This window comes from Marmota flaviventris, chromosome 4 (genome assembly GCF_047511675.1).
Source record: "Marmota flaviventris isolate mMarFla1 chromosome 4, mMarFla1.hap1, whole genome shotgun sequence".
Lineage (NCBI taxonomy): Eukaryota > Metazoa > Chordata > Mammalia > Rodentia > Sciuridae > Marmota > Marmota flaviventris.
The window spans coordinates 11,918,459-11,945,941 of NC_092501.1; the positions used below are offsets into that span (position 1 = coordinate 11,918,459).

The 27,483-nt window shown below is 51.3% G+C and overlaps 1 long non-coding RNA gene across 1 annotated transcript; it reads left to right on the plus strand.

Annotated features, from left to right (window-relative positions):
* The first annotated feature begins 5,100 nt into the window (after window positions 1-5,100).
* LOC139705348 (uncharacterized) lies at window positions 5,101-13,881 on the plus strand. Its single transcript, XR_011707220.1, has 4 exons — window positions 5,101-5,200; window positions 10,129-10,301; window positions 11,035-11,171; window positions 13,619-13,881. It is a non-coding gene; the product is annotated as an uncharacterized lncRNA (long non-coding RNA).
* Window positions 13,882-27,483: the final 13,602 nt, after the last annotated feature.

The window sequence follows — 27,483 nt, forward strand, 5'->3', positions numbered from 1 at the left end:
ATTTCAAATGTCCTAAGAAGTGCTTTCATCCACAGTGGGGACTGATGAGTTAATTTCTTAGGAGATAACTGGAGCACACAGGAGCTCTTAAAATTCCCTGCCTCCAAAGCCAACATCACAAAGAATAGCACAGTAGCACATAAATCTACTACTTGAATATGTTTACCTAATCACATTGGAATTCTCTTTGAACTTGACCTCAGGGGATAGAGATTATAGAACTGGCTGGTAGCTAAAATAATCCACTGAAAAAGAGTTCAGTGTCACGAGAACTTGGGGATAGAATGTAGAAGGAGCTGTTTGTGAAAGGCATTAAGCCAGGGTGACTTGTGAAGGTTTAGCAGGCTTACCCAGGGCTGGGCATCGCCCCGCCTTGGGCTGCGGCTGCAAACTGACTGTGAGGATAGGATTTTCCTGGAAAATAAGTGCTTGCCCAGACCTTGAATTTCCATGCAGTTTGCCGATTAGGTGTCTGATCTCTGGGAGGGGGAGCAGTCAGTGGAGGCTCTGGGGAGAGGCTCCTTGAGGTAGGGTGGTATAATGGGTAGTGTGTACTCTGTCTCCAAGTCAGAGGAGTGAATATAAATCTCAGAATCAAGGAGGTTAGGGTTGGGCAGGCTCAAGGACAACAGAGGAGCAAAGGCAGAGTCAAGTGAGGGGTCTAAGATCATCACTGCCACAGGGTCCCAGTTCCCCCACCCCGCCCCACTCCCCCTGCTCAATGCTATGGAGAGTTACTTGCCTGATATGTGGATGGATTGATATCAGTACATCACGGCTTGTGGGTCAAATGTGGCCTGGTGTCTGTTTTTGTATAGCCACTGAGCTAGGAATGGTGTTTTATATTTTTAAATGGCTGGGGAAAAATGATAAAAAATGTTTTGTGACCTGTAAAACATAGGAACTTCAATTTTCAGTGTCTGTGAAGTTATATTGGAATACAGCCACACTCACTCATTTACATAGTGCCTAAGGTTGCCTTTCAGCAAAGGCTGAACCATTTTCTATCTAGCCCATTACAGAAAATTTTGCTGACCTGTGAATTGGCATCATTTAGAAGCAATGGTTTGAGAAATTTGGGCTCTGGATGGATTTAGGATTGAGTAAAACTAGCTGGTCTCAGTTCAGGTCAATCCCCTGATCTGCAAAATGAACTTATTAACATCACCCATCTCATACCATCGCTGCCTCTGATGGAGGGTTCACGGGTATTTCATGGGAGTTGCACTTGGGAGAAGCCACCAAAATTAGCTGGAGAACATTTTCAGACCTGGGTCACTATCAGAACCACTTGCTGGGCTCTTAAAAATAGGAACCTCGGGTGAAGCTGATTCTGAGGGTCAGAGGTGAGGCTGGGAGTCCGACTTGTCATTGGACCACTCCATGATGCATGGCCACTCCATGCTGGTGGGGAGCTGTGATATGGCTCTCACACTGCAGGGCTTCATGGGGTCGATCCTTCAGGATCTGTCTTCAATAATGCCTCCACCAGCATCCCATCTTTCTGAGATCTTATAGCCCCATGTTCCTTCTTTTGTCACCACACTGGGCTCAGTGTGACCCATAGCATCAGTTTTTGAACACCATTCTTTGCCCCTCAAGACTGGGAGCTTTGTAAGGCCAGGGTTGTGGGTATACTTTGATCTCCCCACCAAAGCCCTAGGCTAAGCCCAACCACAGTGGTCAGGACGGCATGGCATTGACCTCCTCATAGCTCCTCTTTAGCTGAGGACATTCAGGCAAACCCTTTAACAGCAACTCTGTCCCCCAGCCCCTCCCTGAGACACAGCAGCCTCCATGTCCTCTATACACACAGCTCTCAGTTCCTGACTGGTTCTCTTCATTCCATGAGGCTGTCGTGGGGTCCAAAGAGACCATGGTCACAGAGGACTTGGTGAATGGAGAAGGCTCCCCAGTGCTCCGTATGTGTGTTCCCTCTGGCCTGGCCCAGGATGGGCCTGCACCCTGGGCTCTGGTCCTTTGCTCTGTCTTTCCAAGCTGCCTCCCAAGCCTGTTGACCTCCCCAGGGTTAAACAGGATGGACATTGAGACTTGGGTGACCCGTGTCCTAGGAAACCCCTCGCTCCTGGGTGAGCTGAGGGCTGGTCACTCCTGTCGATCCAGGAGCGAAGCCTTTGCTTCTCCATGAGGCAGAGCAGCTGACGGTGATGGAAAGGCCCGGAAGGGTGGCAGATTAGGGGAGTTGTCTTTAGAGTCCTGTGAAGGCTCCTTTCTTCCTGGCCAGGACCCCCAGGTCCTCCCAGGGCCCCCTGAGTCAGCTTGGAGACTTCTCTAAGCCTGTGTTTAGAATTTGTCTATTTTTCTCCCAGTTTGTCGGCTCCTCCCGAGACTGTGCCGCTGTCACTTCTCCTGTTGACAGCTTCTGAACTTGTTCACTTGTTTCCGCTCTGACCCATACCAAGCCCGCCCTCTACCAGTCCACACACCAGTCCACACCAGCCTCAAAACCCTTAAGGTAGAGACCCACCTCCTCCCCTGGCTCCGGGGTCAGTCCTGACCGTCCTCCTCCCTGGCCTCAGCTGTCACTCCTGCTCCCTTGTGATCTCCTTCCTGCTTTGGGGTTGTTGTGCCTGAATATTCATGGCCCTCTACCCCAAATTTGTCAATTGGAATTCAGTCCCCGGTGTGGTGGAGATGGGACCCTGGGGTGGTTAGGTAATGAACAGCCGTTGTTCCTGGCTCTCTTCCTGGGCTGTTTTCCCCTGGCCTTGGGGAGCCTCTTCCAGGATGCGCTGATCAGTTCTCAGATAAATACCTGAGTCAGTTCTCTGTGGGTCCCTGGATGTGTCTCTGCCCAGCTTTCCCCGGAGTACTCTTTCCTTAAATCTCTAGTCACCTGGATGTCCCCCAGTGCCCAGCTGCATCTCTCCAACCCCAACAGTCTGCTGGGCCCCTCTCAGGTGTCTCTCTCCTGCATCCCATTCTCTTGGAAACTTTCCAAAGGCCATGAGCCAGGACAATCGTAGGTCTTCTCCTGTCTGTTTCCCGTGTCTCCAGGATCACAGTCCAACAGTTTGGAAAACCATCATTGCATGAATTCTGTTCTTGTTTTTCTGATTGTTTCAGGTGGGAGGGTGAAAGCTGCCCAGGTAACTGCATCTTGGTTGAAAACATGTCTGTAAGCAAACATTTTGCTCTTCCATATTCTGATTGGGTAGAAGTAGCAACTCAGACTTTATAAGTTTTAGCATGTTTGATTCCTCCAAAACTCCAAGTAGTTATTTTCACTTTACAATGAAATGTAGGTGTCAATGTAGTTATTCCCATTTTATGGGAAACACAGAGCTCAGCCACGTGAAGGGGCTGTTCATGTGACCCAAGCTTGTAGGCCTTCACCAGTGCACACTGCTAGCTCCTGTGCCCTCCTCACTCCAGAGCACACGGGAAGTGCTGTAGGCCAAATCCACTCCTCCTCACCATGAGGGTGAAGTCCTGGCCAGGCTGCACAGCACCACCAGGGGCCTGTAGAGATGCAGAGGCTCAGCCCTCCAGGACCTGCTGATCAGGACCTTCTGGACAGGATTCCAGCTGACTCCCCCTCTGCCCCCCTGTGCTGCTGGAGATGGAGCCCAGAGTGCTCCACCACGACCTGGATCCCAGCCCCTCCGGGTGACTTTTGTGAGCATTCCAAGTTTGGGACACATTAAGTTAGAAATGTTCCTGTTCCTTGATCTCATGAGCTTAGTCCTGGCTGCCTGGAAGCACAGAACTCAGCTGAACTAGAGAAACCGGGACCCCCAGGCAGGGTGACCTTGGTTCCCAAGCCTCCTCGAATGACAGCTTGTGGGCCTGGCAGAGTCCACCCGGGATGAGGCTCCTGGCCCGTTGGGCCCATCTCTGCCCTCTGGGAGTTTGTCTAGACTATGGTTTTCCAGGAACCGGTGACTCACCTGGCTTCATCCACCTCCCAGGTGCTGGTCTGGCTGGCAGCCAGCAGGCTGAACCTGGAAGAAGGGGCCAGGAAGGCCTCCGGGGAGGGGAAAGGAAATAAGCTACAAAGCAGGGGGGTGGGCTGCAGGGCTGGCCCAGTCTGGCTGGTGGCCACTGTAGCATCCACTGCCTATTCCCAACTGTCCAGCTTGGCTACTGCCACAGGTAGGTCACCAAAGAGAAGACCGGTCCCTTCCATGCTTGCCTACTAAGGCCTCCTCTCTGTACTAGGAGGGGAACATTCCTGTAAAAACCTCTGGATTCCTCATCAGCTGGACAGGGACCTCTGAGCTATGGTCCTGCTGGACTAAAGCCACGTGGGGAGGAGAAGACAAGGCCGTTCAAGGGGCTGCTTGTTTCTTAGTTATTTCCTGTGAGGCCCCTTCCTTGTAATCCACTCCAATTGTGTCCAGGAAGAGACTGGTGCCTAATAGGGTCCGAGGAGCTGGGAGAGGCTTAATAGAGTTCAGACCAACCTCCTCTTCCCATGCAACCATGTTCCTTTTACCAAGAGTGAGCTCCAGCCACAAATGGAATTTTCTCACCAGGGGACTCCACAACCACTCTCTAGGCACCCATCCCCCGACTCCTCTAAGCAGTGCCCATGACACAGTACTGATGAAACATCCTGCAGCCAGGTATCTGGCAACACAGAGCAGCGCTGATGTGCGGTCAGAGGGCCCTGGCTTTGGATCTGAATGGCCTGTGCATTAGCTGTATGGCTTTTAGCAGTAGTAATAGCTTTGAGCCTCAAATTCTTCATCTGTACAATGGGGTGATAATAAGACCCACCCACTTGAAAAAGCATCAGTAAAACGAGTTAATGTATGGATCAGGTATACAGCAAGTGCTCAATAAACAACAGTGTGTAATATCATAGGACTGTAAGGACATGCTATGGGATGGGACACAGGCATCTTGCTCGCTATTTGGCCACTGTTCTCATTAGTTCAGTGGCTTTCATTGTTACACCTGGAGGGCTTGTTAAAACATTCATTCCTGGGTCTGCCTCCATCCCAACTTTCTGATTCAGCAGGTGTGGGCCACATGGGCTGAGAATTTGCATTGCCAACAAGATCCCAGGTGTGGCTGGTACCGTTACTTTGGAAATCACTTGTTCCATCTTTGTTTTTAGAGAACACAAGAAAACACAATCTGGCTGAACATGGCATCATCTGGGGACTCCTCAAACTCTGTGGTTGCTCAGCTTCACCCCAGGCTTTGTGGATCTTTGTAGAGTGTGGCTCAGGTAACATTTCAAAAAATCCTCAAGGGATTCCAAGGTGCATCCAGAACAAATTTGAACATGGGAGTCAAAATTCCATTTGGGTAGATGCACAACTCTGGCTCAGATATTTGGAGTTTTAGCACATCATGTCTTTAGACATAGCTTCCTCTGATGTTTTATTAACAAACAAAAACCTATAGCCAAAGGCCCAGATCAACACTACATCTGTCATAAGTGTAGCCACATTGCCTTCCTGCTCAGCCAAAGTAATTATTCCTCTGTGCATGTCCAGTGCTCAGTCCCTCTCTATCAGCCCTTATTTCATTCTTTTTTTCTCTTAAGACTTACTTGTTTCTATATCTGTGTCCTCCTTCCCACCAGGCTGTGAGTTCCCCAAGGGCAGGGCCTGATCTTAATTCACTTTATGATTTCCCCAAAGAGCCTAGCTCAGTGTTGATTCACGTGAGCCTCGTTTTAGTTTCTATTGAAAAGAAATAAAATTTAGTTGCATTTGGTCCTTGCCAATCTCTGGACATATGTTGAATACATCTTTGCCACAATAAAATGGAAAATTGTGAACAAAGTGCTAACTAACAGTACCCCCTGAATGGACATGTGAACGCAGGTCTAATTTACGTGGAGCTGGGCTTCAAAACCTTATTTTGGGGTCTAGCTGTACCTCACTCACTGTTAACCAGAGATCATGAGCCCTGCACGTGTTGACAATAACCAAAGCCACTCAGAATAACTCCACCAGGATATTTAGCAAATTATTTTTAATCTGATGGGTAAACTCACATTAGTACAGCTGTTCATGTCAAAGAGAAGGGAACAGTGCGAGGGGTGTTTGGGCGCCTGCTGGGCTTTGCTTCATGAAAGAAGGCTTGTTATCTTGCGTTCTGTCTCCACAGTGCTATTTCTGCTGGGGTAAGCTGTCACCGACTTGTCGCCAGTGGCAATTTAGAAATATAGCTTGAAGAACAGGGAGCTATCCTAATGCTGTTGGAAGGCTCCTAAGTGAGGCCGTTTCCCAGATGAAGCAGGATCCTGGCCCTGAGCTTGTTTTCCCGTTGCATGTTCGAGGCAGGCTGCCTGGACAGCCACCTCTTTATTGCACTCTTTCTTCTGTAAGGTAGAGCATCAGCTGCCACGGTCACTGGCCAGTTGGGTTGGGACTTTCATTTTGTAGCGGGGCGGCTAGAAGGAGGTCTTCTAGGATCAGAAGCCATAATAACTGGTCCCTAGCTGAAAATGGGCTGCCCCAGGCTCTCTCGAGCCAATCTCCTCACCAATCAGCCCTCAGTTCAAATGTTACCCCCTTGGAGAGAAACTTGCGGACCACCTGTCTAAAGCAGCCCCCTCCGAGTAGCCCTTTCACTATCAGCCACATGGGGGAGCCATTGCGGACATCTGGCTCAGTCAAGCCTGCAGATGACTGTTGGGCAAGGGGACATCTGACAGCAAGGACAATTCCAGGTGAGAACCTCCCAGCTGAGCCTGGGCAACTCAACCCAAAGACTTGTTGAGAGCTGTTGTTGCAAGTCATTTTATCACCCCAAGAGGAAGTCATTCCGATGCCCTTGAGAGAGGAGATAATGGAGAAGCCAAACAGTCCCCACAACAATGCCTTGGGGTTCTAGCATCCCCATTTCACAGGCAGTCAGCTGAGGTTCCAAGGCGGGAGACATCCTCCAGGGACCGGATTCCCAGCTGGTGGGAAGGCACGAAGCCTGAGCTCACAGCCTCCACCTTCCTGAGGCTTCTGCTCCTGTGGCTCCCCAGCTGTGCTTCTGCCTTTCACCCCGTAAGGACCCTTTCTTCCCCCAGAGCTCCGCTCTCCCCAGGCAAGGACCAGGGCTAACATTTTGTAAGCAAAGAACAGTGCTGGGCAAAGATAAATTCCAGATGGAGCAGAGAGCTAAACAAACAAGAAAACGAGAATAGAATAATATTTGCAGAAAATACAGGAGAGTATTTTTGTCATCTTGGGGGAGCACAAGCCTTCTTCAGCAAGTCATAAAACCCAGATGCTATAAAGGACAAGGCTGGCATCCTCCACTGCATAAAAACAGAAAGACCCAGACTGACAAAAAGCACCATAAATGAAGTACAAAAAAACAAAGAACCAAGATACTCAAAATATTCAATGAGAAAAAGTAGACGCTAATTTTAAAAATAGGTGAAGGATATGGCTCAGACAATTGACAGAAGACAGGTCGTCATTGGCAATCAGCTTGCAAAAAGGTACTTTGCCATTTCCCTATGGTTAGAGAAAGGCCAACTAAAGCAGAGATGCTATTAGAAATTTAGACTGACAGTTTTCCAAAAATGGATATTAAATGGTGGTGAGGATGCAGGGGGAAAAGCACTCTCAGACCTGCCTGGGATTTGTAAGTGGGTGTTTGTACCCATGAAGTGCTTGGAGTTTTTAAGCAGGTGAAGCTCTCCCACTGACCTTCCAGAACCTGGTCCTTCAGTGCAGTGGCCACTTGCTCCATGTGGCTATGGGGCATTGTAATGTGGCTGTCTGGGCTGAGATGCTCTGTAAGTGTGAAATCCACACCTGACTGAGGAGGATTTTAAAGGCGACCCTCATGATGTTTTCATATTGATCTCAGGTTGAAAGGGCAATATTTTGGACACAAATCAACTAAAATATTATTAAAACTAATCTCACCAGTCTTTTGCTTGTTTCAATGTGGCTACTAGAAAATTTAGAATTGCATATGTGTCATGCATGTAGTTTTAGTGGGCAGAGCTGTTCTAGAAAATGGATGAATGAACACTTTTTGTGGGCCATGTAGAGGCTCAGGCAAGGATCTGACTTTCCCCAACCCTTTATTAAAGGGGCCACCAAAACTAAGTGTTTCCAACTTCCCATCCTGGAATGAGGGTTAGGAGGGGCAGGAGGAGTTGAGGTTGGCTTGTGATTGTTGAACTGGAGACTGGGCACAACCTGACCCCTCCTGGCCTCAGTTTTCTCCTTGTATATGACATGGAGGAGCGAGGTCCTCTCCAAGGTCTGTTGCCACAAGAGAGGGGGATGGGATGCTTGCCTGGCCCTCCATTAGCATGCTGGATAGAGGGTGCTCCTACGGCATCCATTCATGGCCTGATTCTCAATGAGGTAGATGGACAGACTTACAGGACTTAGGCTTTTCCTCTATGGTGGGTGGCCTTTGAGGGACAGCTGCTAAGCAGAGCTAGAAGAGCACAGGGTACAGGAAGCTAGGAGTCCTGTAGCCCCGCTCCCAACCAAGCCTCCAAGGCCAGGTGGGTTCCATTTACCTGAGCCCAATGGTGTGTTGAGTCAGTTGGAAGAGGGAGAGTGGGGACAGTGTTAGAATGAGTTGGAGTGGTCATCAAGGTTGGATTTCTGCTCTTCCCTTTCACAGGCGTGGAGAGCTTCCCTCATAATTACTTGCTTCTTCCAGTCTGGCAAACTTTCAAAGAACTGTTTTTTTGGTGGGGGTATGGGGTGCTCTACTTCCTGCTGATACTGAGATGGCCCTATTCCTAGTTGCCTGAATTAGACATGGCATCCAATGTTGAAGAAGGAACACCTCCCCACGCCCTCTAATAATAGCCACATGACCAAAGCAGCTCTTTGGTTTTTCCTGCCTAGGCGGGATAGAAGACAGGTAGGATAGGCAGAAGGGACACTCACAGGGAAGGGAAGGACACGGTGACTATAAAGCTCAGCAGTTTGCACGAGCATGCACTCTACTCCCAAGCCTGTGTCCCTCCAGCCCTGAATTCTTAAGAAACCCTTGAATCTCAGAGAATCATGAGTTTAGGTGACGAATGCCTACGCACATTGCTAGTTTATACAATCTATTTTTCTTGAGACAAAATAAAGCAAAGGGAACCTATTATAAGAGACCTATGATTTGGGTATGTTGCAGATGTTATCTCTTGACTGGATGATGTCGACCTAGAGACCTTGAGAGAATCAGGCCACCGTGACCCACCCTGCGTCCCACACTTAAGAGATGAACCCTCCTGGTGCCCATCATGCCCACGCACTTCCTGTGTTCCCAATGTACAAAGACCCCTTTAAAAACAAGAGCCCAGGACCCCACAGTGCATCTAACTCTCGAACGCTGACGCTCCTTCCCCCTTTGAGTGCGTGTCCTGCTCTATTGCAGCTTTCCTGAATCGATTTCTTTGCTTTTCAAAAATAAATGTTTGCAACTCCTCTGATAATTCCTGAAATTCCTTTTTGTGACTTAAGTCAAGAGCCTGCCAGGGCTGAGTCAAAGTCCCCTTCTCCCTTCTGGGATACCTCCCTGGTGCCTTCCCAGTGACACTATTGTGTAGAAGTCTAAGGGAAGGGCTAGTACAGAGCTCTGCAGCCATCAGGATCCTAGGCTCCTTCTGCCTTCCTGCTCTGCCATCATCAGTGAATGGCTTCCTCCTCAAGGTCGCCTCTGCTCCAAATCACTGTTGGAGGGGCTGGGATGTGGCTCAAGTGGTAGCGCGCTCGCCTGGCATGCGTGCGGCCCGGGTTCGATCCTCAGCACCACATACAAACAAATATGTTGTGTCCGCCGAAAACTAAAAAAATAAATAAATAAATATTTTAAAAAAACAAAACAAACAAACAAAAAAAACAAATCACTGTTGGAGCCCCAGCCACCACATCAAGTATTCATGCAGGGAAAAGAGGAAGAGAGAAGAAGAAAAAAATCAGCAGCTTTTTTATTTCCTCAAAAATCACATCCAGAAAATTCTGCTGATATTTCACTGACTGGAATTTAATCAGGTGCAAAAGGGGCTGGGCAGTGTCATTGTCTAGCTGGGTGAGTGAACCGGGGATTCTGTTTTCTAAGAATGGGTCAAGGGGCCTTGGTAGGCAAGCCTCCCTTTTCGCCACCCTCTGTATGGAGTCAAAGCCTTGGACACTTCACATGGGGGAGCTCATTCTGTTTCTTCTTCCTGCGTCACAGGCCTGGCTCACAAGGATGGGAGGACATGGAGAGATGGCCATTCCACTCCCTGGACTCATCTGCCCTGACTTGGATGACCGACTCCTGACCCAGCCGGGCTTCCTGCATCTGGGCTCAGCTTTTGGAGGCCTGATTGAAAGACTGAGCCGCCAGGACCTGCCTCAGCTCCCCAGGTGGGCAGGCGGTTTCCATCCAGCTGGAAGATGCTGGTGCCCTAGCGCAGGGCTGCAGCCTGTGGCAGATCTGCACACCCGTGGCCCACAGATCTGCTTTCGCCCACACTCCCAGGGGCTCTTTCCATGCATCCTCTGACTGTCTCTCTCTTTCTCTTATATAAACACACACATCAAGGGAAGGAAACCTTTAGTGTTACCATCTTTTAACCTGGAACAGGTTAAACAGGTAAACGTCTTCTCCTGCGGTCTGGAGGAATGTGGGGGACAAGCGCCTGTGAGTGGCGGGCTGGGGCGGGGGTCAGTGTCCTTCATTCTTCCTGCTGGGCAAGCTCACAAATCAAATATTGGGTCTAATTTTTAAAGCCATTTTTGTGACAGTGGTTTTCCATTTAATCCCCAGAGCTAACAATGTGTGATCAGTTTCCCTGAACAAATGCCCTCCTTTAACTTCATTAGCTCATAATTAATTTGCTAGCATGTGTCCAAGATAATTAACACTCCTGATTAGAGACAGGCAAAGGAGGGACTTCCTTTTTCGTGGTCAATACAAACATTGATTAAAATCTGAACTGTTTCCTAATTCTCCTTACAATTTAATTCAGTGAAAGTGGCCATCGGTAATTTGTGGTGGTTGTTTAAAACATTAAATTGGAGGTGAGACAAATGGGTCTTGCTATCAAGTACTTTATTACCAATTTATGTATTGGGTAATTTTGCTTCTTTTCCTCAGATACAAAGATATGAAGCAGGAGAATCAAGCTTTTGATTCTTTGGTTTTGTTTAATGGAGACGTGACTTGGAGGCACTTGCAACTTGTTGAGAAAAGGCTGGACTGATGGGGGAAGGAGAGACTCAGTCTAAGATCAGGTATCATGAGCATCCTCTTGAGTGACCCAGCTCATTGTACTCTACAGTCTTTTTGTTCTCTGGTCTTGTTTGTGATGGGGATGGTGGGGAGGGACAGACCTCATGAGACTTTCAGATGAGAACACAGCCCCAGAGAAGCGAGGGCAGTTTCAATGAGTGTTGGATGCCCAGACGACGCCCCCTGCAGGCTGAGTCCTGCTTCTCCCTGGTCCTCCTGGATCTGTTGCCAATGTCAGGTGATTCAGGGCTTCTTGCCTTTCTCAAGGTCACCTGCACACATTCTTAGAGCAGGATTGCTACTAGCTTGTGGTAAGCAAGGTGCCTAAAGCACAAAATGAGGGAAGCCTTCCCTCACAGTCCCTTAGATTTTGAGCCCTGAGAAGCCTAGGGCATCACAGCTGGCTGACAACTGTTTTGAGCTTGTGCCTGCTGGCCCTGAGCTAAGCATTTTGATACATTATCTCATTTAATCCTCACAACAGCCCTGATGACAGTTAATGGTGTCTCCATTTCTGGTGGTGAGGAAAAGGGAGCTTAGAGTGGGGAGGGACATGTCCAAAGTCACAGGGGAAGGTGGCAGCTTGGTTGGGTTGCTGGCCATCTGGCCCCAGGACCAAAGCTTTTTTGTTCTTCTGACTGAGCCCCAGGTTTCCCAGGTAAAGGAACTCTTGAGCCTGGATGTCACCTGCCCCTGGCTGCTTGCTCAGGCCTGCCCAGGCTGGCATTCCTCAGAGAGGGGTAGGGACGGGACAGGAAGGCCAGTGCCTCAGGTGGCCTTAGGAATGTGGCTGCAGTGTGGGTGAGGGTGGAGAGAGCAGGGGCCACGGGGACCCCCCTCAGTCACTCCCGGCTGATGAAGACAGGGTGTCATGAGCAAGCTGTGTCATGAACAGGCCAAACATGTTTGTGTCCTTCCACAATGTCAGAATTCACTGAGTGACAATAAATCCACACCACTTCCATCAGTGGCAGGTCACTGAATACTTGTGGGTCACCTGGTAGTCATAAGCTGGGCAAACACAAGTTCTTTAATTCCAATCTTAATTTCTAACATCTGTAACACTGAAGTCACGTGTCACACTTCACACAAGTAGATACAGAGTTTACAGAAAGGGTGGGGGCAGCCCCAGGGACTCAGGAGGCTGAACTGAGGACAAAGGCAGAGAGCAGATAGGGATGCAAAGAGTCGCTGTAGGGGTTCAGATCAGGAACCAGCCAAAGAGCTTGTTAGGGGCACAGAGATGCCAAAGCTCAAGGCCAAGGTCTGGAAGGATGGACTGTAGTTACAGAGCCTCAACTTGGGGCGTCAGCTTGGAGGAGGCCTGCGTAGTCGTCACGGGCAGGAGAAACTGCCCTCTGCTAAAGGCCCAGGTGTGGAGGTTCACCTCTGCAGCAATTTTTCTGGGAAGGCTCAAGACGAATGACCGGGTGAAAGGTTTAGGGTACTACCTAGTCAACCAGTCTTGGGGTGCTCTCCCTTTTATGGCTCTTGAGTGAGGGGGTTGCACCATTTGGTGGTCTGGTGTGTTCAATAAGCTCCTGGGCTTGGGTTTTCCTATATGAGTCTGACACTCCCTAGCACCCAGGGGCTCCTGATTAATTCGACACATCCGCAGGTGGGCATTCTTATTAACTCAATTAGTTTATTGGACTGTACCTTATGGTTGAGCCGGGCAGGTGGTGGTTGTTTACTTGTACACACAGGTGTAGGGTCATCCCACCTCAGCACTAAACTCAGAATGGAGTAGCTTGTGGCAAACCACAGCCTTACAAAATGGAGTCTCACAGCCTGAACACTCCGCTGCACACACCGTGGAGTAACCCAGAACGGGCACAGCCTGCTCTCCACAAAGGGCTGCTTCACAGCGGCCTCCTGCAGCCTCTGAGTCTTAAAGACAAGATTCCCTCAGGGCACCCCACCTCTCTTCCTGGGTCTTCTGAGGTGGGACTTTTTTCCCAGGGGTCCAGGAGAGCGACATGGGCCTGCTCAGTGGGGCTGGGGTTGGGCTCAGGCTTCACTAGCCCCTAGCCTTGGGGGCTGAAGAGAGGAAGGCTTTCTTGGTGTCTTTCCAGGGCCTCCTCTCAGCATCAGCCCAAGGAGCACTTGTTCTTCGGGTCAAGGGAAGCGGGGTCAACAGAGGTAGGCACTGCAGTGGGAACAGAGACCCCCAGGGCCACCTGTGGCGGCTCTGAGGAGAGCTGGCCCAGATTCCCGCATGCAGGGAGGCAAGATTCCGAATACCAGCTGACCCAAGAGCCTGTGATCTATAATTTATACCCAGCTCCTTCCAGAAAGGACTGGCGGCAGTCTGCCAGGGGATTTGTAACCGCAGGCTTTGCTTTGATGAGGCTAAGGGGATTTCAGGTTGCCCCCTGAGTTCAGCGTTACTGAATTCAGACCATCTGTGAAGCAGTTAACCACGTTGTAACTTCTCTCATGCTCACAGTGCTGTGCAGAGTCAGAATGGCTCTCTCCGTGGGACAGAGGGAGAAACCGAGGCTCAGAAGGTGACATGACTTGTCCTAGGCCCCAAACCTGGGATTTAAATCGAGGCCTGTTTGGATGAGGCAGCGTTCAAGACTGTTCCCTGGGAAGCAGATGGTGATGATGTTGTGCATCTCTTTCCCAAGTCTCTTCGGTGCTGACTGCCATTTTAGCCATGACCCAGCTCTGCAAAGTACCCAGATGGTTCTAGCCCCCCCCACCGAATACTGGCCCATATTTTGCTGGAATAATTTCCATCTAAAACATGGTTCTTGGCTACTCCTGAATGAATTGTCATTGTTTTATAGAGGAAGGAGGGCAGGAGGTGAGATCTGACAGTCTGTATACTTTGTTTCCACCGATCCAGCCACAGGACATCTATTCCCCATCTCTCCAATTAAAGGGTTGGATTGCAGGTGATGAAGTCTTAAGAACATGGCCCTGGAGTCTGATTGTCTAATTCCAATGCTACTTCTGCCATTGGGTAATGTATTAGTCAACTTTGAGCTGCTGTAACAAATACCACAGGCTGGGTGGCTTAAATGACAGACATTTATTTTCCCACGGTTCTGAAGGCTGGATGTCCAAGATCAAGTATTGGCAGAATTGGTGTCTTCAGAGGCCCTCTCCTTGGCTTGTAGGTGGCTGCCTTCTCCTCGTGTCTATACACAACCTTTCCTCTTTATGTTTTCTCTTCCTTTTCTTATAATAACACCAATTATATTGAACTGGGGTCCCACTCTGATGGCCTCATTTAACCTTACTTATCTACTAAAGGCCCTGTCTTGAATTATAGTCACATTGAGGTTTAGGGCATCGACATGGATTTGGAATGGGGGGTAGGGGACACACAGTTCAATTCATAACAAGTGACCTTTCAGCCAAGAGCCTTCATTGCCTCATCTTTTATATGAGGATAAGAAAAGTATCTGTTTTACAGTTTTTGAGGGAGTTAAATGAGATAATACATGTACAGCAATACACGGCATACCGCAAAGCCTCACAGTGCTCTGTGTCATTATCACCATCACCACCACCATCATCTCTATCACCAGGACATTATTTTTATCAGTCTGAAAGGAAGGACAAAGACCCAGCTGGTTTCAGACCTCTGCGTTCTGCTTGTCATTTGTGGTATAAGGTTGTAGTCATAGAAGATCAGACCTGCAAGGATCTTGACCTTGACACCAAACGCTGATTTTTACAAATGAAGAAACCAGGTTCACGGCTCAAATGGAATCAGAATACTGGTTTCCTTCCTGTTTCCTGGTCTGGTATCCCCGTGGCTTTTGGAAACATTCAGTGATCACTAGGGGCCGGGAGAAGGCTCCCCTCCGTGGTGGCACCATGCATGAAGTATTTGTAGAATTCAATTTTTTTCCCTCAATGTTTTATGGACCCTTTCTCTCATGTTTTAGCACAGTCACACAGTGAACGAATGGAAGTCATTAATTACAAAGTCCCTGTGCATGAGTCCCCAACCCAGTTCTTCTCCATAAACACAGCATCCCAGTTCCTGCTGGGATGACATCAAACCCTTCCAAGGGCAGTCTCATATTTCCTTGCCTTATCCAATCCATGCATCTGTGTCTCCCTGGGAATTTGGACGGAAGCATTAATCCACAGGGCTTCAGTCAGAAGGGCATAATGACTCACTTGTTTTGACAGTATAATATCTCTAGTTCAAAATATGCAGAAGCTGAAAAGTAAGAATACCAACAAGGCCCGGCAGCTCTATCGGTTTCCAACCCACCATCTTCCTTCCAAAGGAAGGATATCTGTGCTCCGGAATGGAACCCAGTGTGCTCAGTGGGGTAAACCTCTGGCCCAGCCCTCTCTCCTCTGCCAACAGTGACTGTAGGCCTGTGGAGGGATCCAGATGAGAAGGCCCTACTCCCACTTCAGGTCTTGAGATGTGGTTGTTTGGGGAAGTGAAGTCTGCAGGAGCTTTCTTGGAACTGGGAGGGCAAGGCCAACACAATAGGCCCTCAGAGGACGTGACCCGGAACCCTGACATCCTGGAGCCCTGATCCTGGTTGAACCTACTACATCCAGTCTTGTCACATGAGATGAAAAGCACACTGTGTAAGCCAGGCGTGTTGGGGTGTTGCTTGCAGTCAGAGCCACCCCACCAAAGACAAGGAGCAAAGAGCAAAAGCTACTGCCCATGCTCAGAACTGCAGCAGTCAAGGCCAGTGGACAGACGTAGTGGGGACCAGGGCTTGTCAGTCCTCTTTGGAGACCAGCACCATAGCAGGAATGCTCCTTGGTTGTCCTGATCCAAGCTCTTTCTTCGACAACTCTTAAAGGATTCTTTTCTTTTCTTTTTGAGTATGATATACTTTGAATTGAGGTTTAACTTCAGGGTGCAGTGAACTTTGAGAGCAAAATGCTCAAATGCTTCTTTTAGCTCTAGGCTTTTAACAGCCAACAATGGAATTCATTAAGAAAGAGTTAATCCATATTGCTAGATCAAATGAGTGCAGTGTAGCTCAGCACAGTGGTGCATGCCTGTAATTCAGCAACTCAGGAGGCTAAGGCAGGAGGGTCATGAGTTTGAGGCCAGCCTGGGCAACTTAGAAAGAGCTTGTCTTTAAAATAATAAATATAAAAAGGACCAGAGATGTAGTTCAGTGGACTGAGCATGCCTGAGTTCAATCCCCAGTTCTGCCCCCCAAAAGGTATGTAGTCTAGTTTACCAAGAGTTGAGCATGCCCCAGTAGTTTCACTATCTCCAGAATAGTTTGAATTTAGTCACTGGTTCCTCCTGCCAGGTTGGTGGTGTGGCCCTTGCCCAGGTGCAGCCACAGGAAGGCATCTGTTCCCAGTTGGAGATGGAGGAGATTGTAAGGACACTTGGGTACTACACAGCTCTGTCTTGATGTCTCAACTCATGACAAGGGGTCACATGGTTCTCCTGGGCCACCCTCCTTCCTGTTTACCCCTCCCCCACCTCCTTCACCTCTGTGTCACTGACCCGTGGGCACTGTCCTAAAAAACGAGGTACAGCAGCTCAGCTAACAGCCTGTCCTCCTGCGCCCTCCTGCTCTGCTCCAGTCTTTGCCTCTCTGCCCCCCACCCTGCCCCATGGCTGTTCCTCCACCTGCACCTGCCTGGCTTAGTCTATTTCTGCATCTCCATTTCAGATGTGGATCCATAACTGGCCACTGAGGACTAACGTGTGCCAGGCCATAGATGTGCTACCCTGGACACTTCCAGGACCAGCATGTGATGTAGAGCCGAGCTGGGCCCGAGGCCACTGTGTTTCACAGCAGGAAAAGCAGAGCTGAGCAAGGGAAGGGACTGGCTCCAAGGTCCTGTGGCCAGGTTTCTAACCAGGTGCCTAGTGTCACTCGGGCCTCTTCCTGCTAGTTTTTCCCTGTAAGATGGGGGTGGGTGGATATTATAATGTGAGGGGCCAAGGTCAGCAGGGGGCTAAGTGGATGCAGAGGTGGCTGGGCTTAGGCATGGGCCCAGTCTCAGGTGGTGGGAATTGAAAAAAAACGGGCAGCCAGCACTGACCAGGGTTCAGGAGACAGGGCTTGGGACAACAGCAAGCCTGAGTATAGCTGGGAGTCTCCAGACTCAATGTCCTCTGCATCGGTTTCTGCAACTCTAGGAAGGTGGCAAGTGATACCACGAGATGTCAGAACCACCCTAATGTGGCCTGGGGAGACCAACTGGGATCTAGGGTTGGGGAGAGGCCTCAGCATAGTGCAGGGTGGCACTGGGATTCTGGGAGGAGACAGAGCCTCTTGTACCAGGCCTGTACTGGGGAGAGGCTGACACACCCAGGCAAAGCCAGTCCCCCATATAAGGTGTCCTGCTGGAGGTGGATGGATAGGAACTATACGAACTCAGCCAAGCCCTGACACCTTCATGCTGCCCACATTTGAGGGCTCTGTTTTGGAGGAGAGCCGAAGACAGCCTCTTCTTCTGGCATCCTTATGCGTAGGATTAAAGACTGGGATGGCAAGAGATGGCCACCACCTATTTTTGTGTGGTCTATGAACTAAGAATGTTTTTCACATTTTTAAATGGCTAAATTTTAAGTATTCATACAAATACTTTCACAGTTTTCTCCATTTTGCCTCTTGGTCTGCAAAACAGAAAATGGTTTCTATCTGGGTCTTTCCAAAGTTTGCCCGTTCTTAGTGTGGTCATTGTCAAAGTCCTGCCAGTGGACAGACCTGGACCTGCCTGTGTCTTGGCTGCCCTCCTGACCACCTGCCCCTGGGGTGGGTGGGATGTGGCGTTCCTGGCCTTGGTACAGTGTGCCAAATGCCCTCAGGCTTTTTCTGAGGTCCCCTGTGCACAGAGGGGGCCTCTGAGGTTGGAGAGGGGACACCAACCTCTGAGAGCATGCCTGCCACTCCAGCCTCTCCACCATGCCCTTCCCAGGGCTGCCGACACATCTGTGGGCCACTCCTGCTGGGGGCAGGTGTACTCCTGCCAACCCAGCAGCATCTTGTGGATAAAACCTAATGAGCTGCGTTTAACCACAACACGGCCCTGCCATGTGGCTCCTCCCGAGGCTGCCCATCTGTCGGCCCTGAGAGGCCGAGCTCCGTGCAGCTGGAACCCTCCCCAGCCATCAAGTCAGGAGAGAGCTGAGGTCCCTCAAGCCAGGCCCAGCACACAGGCCTGAAATCTTCACGCTCTGTCTGTGCCAGCTCCTGGCTACCCTCCAGGCTCCCGATGACACCGCCAGATGGTGCCTAACTGAGGATGAAAACGCTCCCAGGAAGACCTGGGCATGGAGCAGGGGAGGTGGGTTCCAGCCAAACAGAAGGCGCCCTGACCACGGCCGTGGGGAGGGCTGCAGGTGTGCTCTGCCTTGGCTTGGGTCAATCAGTATTCTTGACTTCTCTCCAGAACCCTTCCTTTCTATTCCTTGTCCCTGTCCCTGGGAACCTGTCAGCTGGACGCTTATATTGTGCAGAGGACTAGCAAAGGCAAGGCATCATGGGTGTTCTGGCTGCTCTGAGACCCTCCTACCTGCGATGTCAAAGCAGAGGGGAGTTAGACTGGGTTGACCTTTAACTTTTCCCCTTTTCCTGGAGTGACGGGCATAGAGGTCACAAGTTCAGGAACTCCACAGCCCACCCTGCACCCCTGAGCCACAGATCAAGCTGTTTGACCTCACTTGACATCCTCTAAGGCCCCTGATGGTTTCAAGTAGAGTACTTGAGAGGCCAAGATCACAACCGAGTCTATTCCCCGCTGACCCGCCATCTTCTCCAGAATCCCCAGCTCCACTCAGCTAGAGGAGCAGGAGAATGAGGCGGAAGAGAGAGCTGGGTGGGGCCAGGGGAGATCAGCTCTGTCATCAGAGCTGACCTGGAAAAAATGTCGTCATCAAAGACCTAAGCTGACTCAAGGCTGCCTTCCTCCTAGGGAGAGCTGGTGGCATGCTTCATATGCACGCGAGGAAGTCCTTGTGCGTCGTAAGATGGCATAGATGGTGCACTGTGATGACTAGAAGATGCCGTGGTGTCGTGCAGAGGGGCTTCCAGTGATGGTGGGAGCTGGGGAGAGTCCAGGGACCCTGTATAATATGGTGGGATGCTTTTGAACTTGCAGGGAGGACTACCAGGGGGAGGAGGAACATTCCGCAGGCACTGGACCCAGGTGGTGGAATGAATGGCTGAGTTCTTGGTGACAGCAGGAGGGCCCAGGACTTCATTTCAAACTTGTCCTGTGGATTCTTTGTCCTGCCTTGCTTCCAAGTCACCAGTACAGTTTTCTGCTCAGGCCTGGGGTGGGTGTTGGGGTCTGTGCCCTGTGGTTGGGTGGTAACCGTGAGCACACAGCTTCCAGGGAACACAGAACAGGCAGTGGGAACTCAGGGGAGGGCGGAAGCCGAGCTGGGGGACTGTAGAAATGTGACACTTTGGGGAGCACTGGGCTGGGCTGTGAGAAGGGGCAGAGGCAATGGTGTCTAGATCTTTTTATTTTTTTTAATTTTTATTGTTGGTTGTTCAAAACATTACATAGTTCTTGATATATCATATTTCACACTTTGATTCAAGTGGGTTATGAACTCCCATTTTTACCCCGTATACAGATGGCAGAATCACATCAGTTACACATCCATTGATTTACATATCGCCATACTAGTGTCTGTTGTATTCTGCTGCCTTTCCTATCCTCTACTATCCCCCCTCCCCTCCCCTCCCCTCCCCTCTTCTCTCTCTACCCTCTCTACTGTCATTCGGTGTCTAGATCTTAAGGGGCAGGGAGACTTTGGACAAATGGCTTTGGGCACTGAGCTGATGGTGGGTGGATGGTGGCTTGCTCTGGGGATGCTGACCTGTCTTCCTGGCAGGTTTCTGGCCAATTCCAGCATCTATGCCTCACTGGCTTTTAAAACGTTGAGTCTGCAGTCCGGATCTCTGTCTGGTGGGGGCAGAGGGTTTTCGGTGGGCACACATCACCCTTCTGGGCATCAGAGGAGGAGCTGGGGCATCCGATTGTTTCTTTCATTCTGCTTATTTTATCTCCACTGATGGGGAATGAATGGCAGAACTCGAAAATTCAAAGAATTGCTATGACTTTAGGGCAGGGGACATGGATCTGGGGCCAGGGACCGGCCTAGGTGCAAATGGTTCTGGAAGCTCAGCCACCTGGTTTTGCTCAGCAGAGGATGAGGTTCAACTTGGCAGCAAGGAAAGGAGCTGACCCAGGGGTTCTTAGCTCCTGCAGGGCCACAGGGGCTAAGGAAGGAGGAGCTTAAGACCCAGATGTGCTCTTTCAGCTTCAGCTGCAAAGGGACAGGCCCTGCTGGGGAGGCCAGGCTGCAGCAGCGTTTGTCTAGGCCTTTGGGGGGACAGATGCTAGCATGGAACCATGCTCTGTGGGGTGTGGGGCAGATCATATTTTCCATATATACCCCACTCCATGCTCTTCTTACAGCATGATGTTGGTGACTGAGGGGAGGGGCCTATGCTCCTTTCCCTTGAAACTTGGCAGACATTTGTAGCTGCCCGGAGCAAGGAAATTGGATAAAGTGACTTCTTAGGCTAGCCCATGAAAGGCAGCAAGCTTCTGCCTGTTTTTGTCCTTCTCAGGACAGGTACCTGGAGCCCCCAGCACCCAGGCAAGAGGCTCTGAAGCCATCATGCTGGAGAGACCAGCGAGAGTTAGAGCAAGAGAAGCGTGGAGCCCGAGTGCTGCAGGGTCCCAATCCGGGCATCACACACGGAGGGAGGGAGACTTCAGGGGACTCCGCTCCCAGCATTCAAGTTGTCCCAGCTGATGCCCAATGGAGCAGAGATGAGCTGCCTCTGCTGAGCCTGGCAGCTCACTTGTCAAAGAAAAGGCCACAGTGTGGTGTGAGACAGAAATATGTTTCTCCTCTAAGCTGTGAAATTTGGGAGTGTGCATTACGCAGTCATGATGGACTAATACATGGGTGGCAGGAGAACATTCCCACCTAGTTTTTTTATATTTATTTTTTTAGTTGTAGTTGGACACATAATACCTTTATTTTTACTTATTTGTATGTGGTGCTGACGACCGAACCCAGGGCCTCTACCGCTGAGCCACAATCCCAGCCCCTCCCTCCTGTTTTTACAGGCAGATATTTCACAGGCATGAACTCATACATGTTCTTAAAACAGAAAGGCAGGCCCCACTGCTATCCCTCCCTTGAGATGCAGACACTGGGGATCATAGAACTATCATCACTTGACCCTGTAGTGTCAGGGTCGGGACTGAAATCCAGAGCCGACTGAGAACCTAAGCTTTTCCCCGGGGTGGTCCCTCTGTGCTCTGGAATCCCCGCCCAGCTCTGCTGGAAGGCACCTGCATCCTTGGACAGAGCCCACCCTGCTCTTGGACTTGCAGCCCTGTCCAAACTCTTTCTTTCTCTTTGGCCCGGTGAGGATGGCCCCTGCAAGCCTGCAGACTTATGTGAAGCCAGGATACACACGCATGGGTAAGGACTGTGGCCCCGGTGACAGTGGCAAGGGGAGAAAGCAAGCTCTGCTCTGGAGCATGGAGTTTTGGGGGATAGGGGAGCTAAGAAGTAATCTCTTTATATTTCTGGTACTTACCACATACCAGGCACAACTCGAAGGGATTAATAAATCTTGACTTGATACTTACATTCTTCTTCTTATTGATTAAATGTTGACTTAATGGTCACAGCAGCCCCATGAGGTAGATACCACTGTTATCACCCCTGTCTGCTGAGAGAGAGGCGATGTACTTGCTCAGAGTTGCGTGGCTGGTGAGGATGGGGACTGGGACTTGTCAGTTTGGCACAGAAGCTTCCCTGTGGAGGGTGTTCAGTGAGCCCTGTGCAGCCGCGCTGCTGTTTATCTTGGAAGGCTGATCTGAGCTGTGGTGGCAGGAGGCGGGAGGACAGCAGGACCAGGCTGAGGAAGAAGTGGGGAGGCCTTGGCTTCCCCCGGGGAGTTCTGAGACGCTGGTCCTTGAGGGCTTGCCCAGGCCTGAATGTTTATCTGTGCCCGCTCTCCCTGTGTTGAAATCCTTACCCCTGAGGGCATGGTGTCAGGATGTGGAGCATTGGGAGGTGGTTTGGTTGTAGGGGCACAGGATGACTGCCCTGTGAAAGAAGCTGGAGAGACCCCCCCCCTTCTGCCATGCAAAGACACAGGAGAAGATGTCACCCGTGAAGCTGTCCTCACCAGACACCGGATCAACTAGTGTCTTAACCCTGAACTGTCTTGCTTTCACAACTGTAAGGAATAAATTTCCATTGTTTACAAGCCATCCATGATTTATGCTATAGCAGCCCAAATCACTAAGACGGAGCTGTTTGAGTTTGGGTTGAGAGGGTCAGCCTGGGTACCCGGACCTGAGCCATCAGGGGAGGAGGCATGACCTCTGGTGAGGGCATCTCCTTTAGCTGAGGCCATTCCCAGAGGGGCTGGCTACAGAGAGCCGTCCTTTATCCTGATGGGGACTGTGTTTGTTTGTCAATTCCTGAAGGCTCACCTTGGTGGATCATTGCAGCCTCCACTGTAGGGCCTGGGGCCACAAGGTCCCTGTGACTAGCAGACTGGGGAGGTGACCTGGTTGAGAAAGAAGTCTGAGGAGTGGCAGCCACCAGGTCCTGTAGGGCCTTAGAAATCAGGGAAGTGGCTTGTCCTCCAAGTGAGATGGGAAGTCACAGACAAGGGGTGACAGGTGGAGGGAGGCAGAGGCCGGCTCAGAGGCCGAGGCAATGGGGTGCAGGAAGAGGCAGCATGCTCCCTAGAGTTTGAAGGTAGAGTCAGAGGACAGACTGGTGGGCTGGATGTGGTGTGAGGGCAGGGAGGGCCCAGATCCATGGTGTGGCCTGGATAAGTGGAAACTGGACTCAGCAATGGTGAGATGGGGGACCCCTCCCTGTGGACACCTGGCCTCTTCCCAGTTGAGCTCCCACAGGATGGCTCCACCTGGGGAACGGTCCCCGCTTTAATCTCTGCAGTAAAAGCTTGTGGATTGGGTGCAGGGCTGAAGAGCTGCTTGACTCGGCAGAGGGTGAGGAGATGGGCCACATCTGAGGGCCTGGGCTTGCTGACTTCTGCTGCCGGGCCTGGATGGCCGGCGATGCTGAGGCTGGTCCTCCCAGATTCTATGCCGTGTGTTTCCCCCCCTCCACACCTGTTGTCCTGTGGATCCTGGAAAGTGGGGTAGAGGGGCTGGCTCTAAGAAGGACGTGGGGAGCACAGGCCCCTCTCTGCCCGGGGTACATCCTGATAAGAGCTTGCTCCCACAAAGCCAGGGGAAGAGCTTTGAAATGTCCCTGAAGAGCAGATTTCCCCGGAAGCAGCCTCAGGATCTCTGCAGTGCCTGTTGCCATGGCAAACAGCCTTTCATGGAGAGCCACGCGGATCATTCCAGAACCAGAGCCCCACCCCACTTATCCTGCAATGGGACCCAGCACAGTGACAGAACCAAGTCTGTCACTTGCATCAGGCGGAGATGCCTCACCTTCGGATAGGCATGTGCTCTTGCTTTCTGTCTACCTGGGAATAGCTTTGCCCTCACCCTGCTGAGGGTGCAAAGTTCTGATGCTCACAACCCTGCAGCCTGGGAAAAGAGGGCTTCCTCTCCATGCCAGTCCCCCGAACCCTTGCCCCTAGCTGAGGTTTCTTGGGCTGCAGGGTTGGTAGAATGAGGTAGTACATCAAGGGTCTAGGAGAGGGCCTGTTCCCAGGTAGGTGCCAAATGCATGCGTATTCCTGTTCCTTATCTTGATGCCCAGCGCAACCTCTTCTCTCCCCATCTCCATACACTTGAAATTTGAAAGAAAGCCTTGAGGGCTTCCTGGAGGCAGTGTTCCTATACCCAAAGCAGGATGTCTTTAGTGTCCAATAAAACAGTGCTTATTTCTACAGTGTCTACTGTATGCCAGGCAGTCTATATGCTGTCTTACTTAATTCTTTTCTTTTTTTTTCCAATACTGCAGATCCAACCCAGGGCCTCACACATGCTAGGCAAGTGCTCTACCCCCGAGCCACACCCCCAGCCCTGTCTCTTGATTCTTACTGCAACCCCTCCAGGTCTCATTATCACTATTCTTCAGATGAGGAAATTCAGATGACTCTCAGAGGAATGGAGAAATCGACCTAAGATCACCCAGGATTATTTGAATCTGGGTAGTTGGAGTCCAGAGCATGGACATTTAACAGACAGGCAATCATTTTGAAAGACTTGTGTTTGCATTTGTGAGGGCCTCCTCTGAGCTCTCCTTCGTGCCCCCTCCTTGCTCTGCTCCAAGGCCCCTGACAGCAACACCGGTCTCACTGAGGGACACTGGGGCTCTTCTTGTCTCGGCCTTCAATAAGGAAATGACCGCAGTGTCTAGCCACCGAGACATAGTCCACCCAATGAATGCGGAAGAGAAGGGAGGAAAGAGACAAGTTCAAGTGCAAGGCCTCTAGGGACCATAGTGATACCAGCTGATGGACTGGTGGGAAGGGAGAAGGGAAAGGGACAGGGGCGGTCCTGGCTGGGCCACCTGAAGGGCCCACTGTCAGGGCCCAGCAGGTGAATCAGGCCCTGGGAAGTCTGGGAAGTCAGGAGGGGCTGGAGAAGCTCGGAGGCCATCAGGTCTCCACTAAGCCCACAGGGGAAGTCGAGCGGGGCTCACTGGGGAGTGATGGAGGGCGTGCTGGGCAGGGAAACTGAGGCAGGAAGCTTGTCCTTCTTGCTGGACCAACCCCGGGGTGCACATGCAGGCTTGTGACCCTCTGGGTGACCTGGCCATACAGCCTTAGGCCCGTGGGCAGGAAGAATCGTTATCACAGCCCCAGGGGGTGGCACTACCTAGGGTGTGGGGCTCTTGCTACCCAGCATGATGGTCTCAGGTGCGTAGTGCTGGACTGGAGCTGGGTGCAGGGATTCTAGCCGGGGGAGCAGGGAAGGAAATTCAGGTGAGAAGGGGTGAAGAGAACCCACCCACCCCAGGGTCGTGGCTTCTTAGAGGTCCCACCTCCAGATCTGTTCTCCAAGGACATCTCAGGACTGGTGTCATCTAGGGCTTGGGAGGGAAGAACCAGATAACCTGCTGCAGGACTTTATGCTAAAGTGTCAATAACTGTCATTTTTAAAAAGGGTTTGAGAACCTTGAGGGGATCCCTCCTTAGTGTGGGATCAGGGAGTAGTTGTGTTACCTGAGCTGGAGGATGCCCTACACACCAGTGACCTACCTGGAGCCTACCTGTTTCCCTCCACACCTGAATGTCAGGGGTCATGGCTTCAGTTCCTGTGTGGGAATTTTTCAATGGTGTCAATGAGCCATCAGTCATTACTGAGCCCTGCTATGTGCCAGGCTCTGGATGGAGCATTTTATGTGTTTTCTGTCAGCCAATATAGCATGTTGGGGGTTTCACACTCCATTTTTACAGGTGAAAAATCAGAGAGAGGAAGTAATTTGCTCAGACTCACAGAGCAAGTAACAGAGGCGCCCGACTCTAACCCTGACATCTGATGAGACTCCCAGGGTGGTGCTTTCTCTAGTTGTCCCCAGGAGTGCTGGGGATTGAAAATAGTCCTTTGCTGCCGGGTTTCGTTCACGACTAAAACACTCAGGGGTCACTCCAGTTAAACTGGGCTAACTGGGCTGCACGAAATGACCACACAAGAGACACAAATACCTTTTACTTTGGGGTTGCTGTGACAGCTCCTCTGACCTTAAGGGTCCGCAGAAAGAGAGAGAGAGAGAGAGAGAGAGAGAGAGAGAGAGAGAGAGGGAGCACCTGCTGACCCCTTTTATTGAGGAGAAGCTATTCAAATGAGGCAAGGGGTCAGGTTTCAGGGGGCTGAGTATCTTCATGATGTCCACTGTCAGCAGGTTGACTGACACCTGGGTAGGCCACACCCAAGGGCACAGTAAGAGAAGGGGACACACACAAGGCACTTCCATGGAAGATTCTATCCTAAACAGGGCAAGGGGTTATGTTACAAAGGAACAGCATAGCTCCACCCATGGGGCTGTAGGAAGCCACACCCGGACACAAAGGCACAGTCACTCAAACCCTAGAAGAGCGGGGCAGTCTAGCAGCATGGGTGCCTGACTCCACATCACCCAGCAGGGAGTTAACTCAATTACATGTGAGGTTGGTCTCCCACACTTTGCCAGAGGACATCCTGCGACATCATGAATGACCTCAGGTCTGGCCTGGTCTGGCCCCAGTGAACGTGGGCCGCCCACACAGGGCGGAGCACATCAGGAGCTATTAGAGCAGGTGCGTCTTGCTCTGAAGCCCCAGCCCTGGCTGTCCCCTCTCTGTGCCTCTCAGCCCCTGGGGTCTGTCCTCTCCCCACTCCACTCCTCTTTCCTGTTCTTCCCCCTCCCTTACCTGACCACAGTGAGGTCCACTGACCGGTCATGTCTTTGGTACCCTGCCTGGGATATGGCAGCTGGCATTGTCCCACCAGAAGCCCATGTTGGGAGTCCTGGTAAGAGATGTCCATCTAGGGCCCACAGTGCTACCCAGTCCCCTGCTGGGCCTCTGCAGAGACAGAGGAGGAAGAGACAAAGCCCACATGGCCCCCCCGCAGCCAGGAAGGCTCCTCTTCCCTGACGCTGGCCCTGAGGCAGAGGTAAGGCCCCTGGGGGTACAGAGGGGTCACAGCTGCACGCTGCTCTGCTCCGGTGCTGGAGGTTCAGCTTGCTTCTGTGGGCGCCTGTTCCTGACAGTCCTGGCCTGTTGTGAGATCACACCTGTGACCCATCCCTTCCGGATGGGGAGGCTGGCCAGGGAAAGCCGTGGGGGAACTGGGAGGTCCACACAGCAGTGGTTCTCACTGTGGGCTCCTGTGCCAGGTCATCATTCCCAAATCCACGGTGCTGAGAGTCCCCTGTGCTGGCCTGATGGCCCCAGCCTGCAGCTGAGGCCACCTGCCTGCCTTCTGCCAGCTTCGCTCCACCTAATGACCATTGGCCACGGGCACTGGAAGATGGATGATCACTGTCACCCAGGCAGGTGTGTGACACAGAGGTTCAGAGGGGGGCTGACAAGGGCAAGCGAGGCAGTCGTAGATAGGCTGAAGGCGGGTCCAGTCCCTGGGGGACGGATTCCCTGGTCCTCCCGTGCATTCAGCTGTCACCTGGGCCTCCTGGCTGGCTCCAGCAGGGCCTCCCACTGCCTGGGCAGCGGCACCGCGGGCTGTCTCCTGGCTCCTCTGCTCTGTGATCTCAGCCTCTCGTGGACACAAGCGAGGTCCAGTGTTGCAGCACCGGGAGCGCTAGCTGCCCGGCTCAGGCCTTCTGCCGTTGGCCAGTTGCTGTCATTACTGGTTCCACCCTACCTGTCACCGGGTTTGGAGAAAGACGAGGAGGAGGAGCAGGGGGCTGCGGTGGAGAGT